Genomic DNA, 254 nt, shown 5'->3' on the forward strand with positions numbered 1-254 from the left:
TTTAAATATTTATTAAAATCTGTAACATATTTACAATTTATATGAATGTAATTTATAAGATACAATGCAAAAACCACCTTGCAGTCTATTCATGTAACACTGTAACAGCTTTCCCAAAAATAGCTGCTTATATCCATTTCTCTTGGTGCCAAGGGAAGAAAGAAGTCTGAAAAAAAATCATTTGGATATTTCTATAAAGATTGTTGTTAATGAACTGAGTGCTGCTTAAAGTCACTGAAAAGAAGAATTTGGTC

The sequence above is a fragment of the Cyanistes caeruleus genome, chromosome 3 (assembly GCF_971803275.1).
Source record: "Cyanistes caeruleus chromosome 3, bCyaCae1.hap1.1, whole genome shotgun sequence".
NCBI classification, from domain to species: Eukaryota; Metazoa; Chordata; class Aves; order Passeriformes; family Paridae; genus Cyanistes; species Cyanistes caeruleus.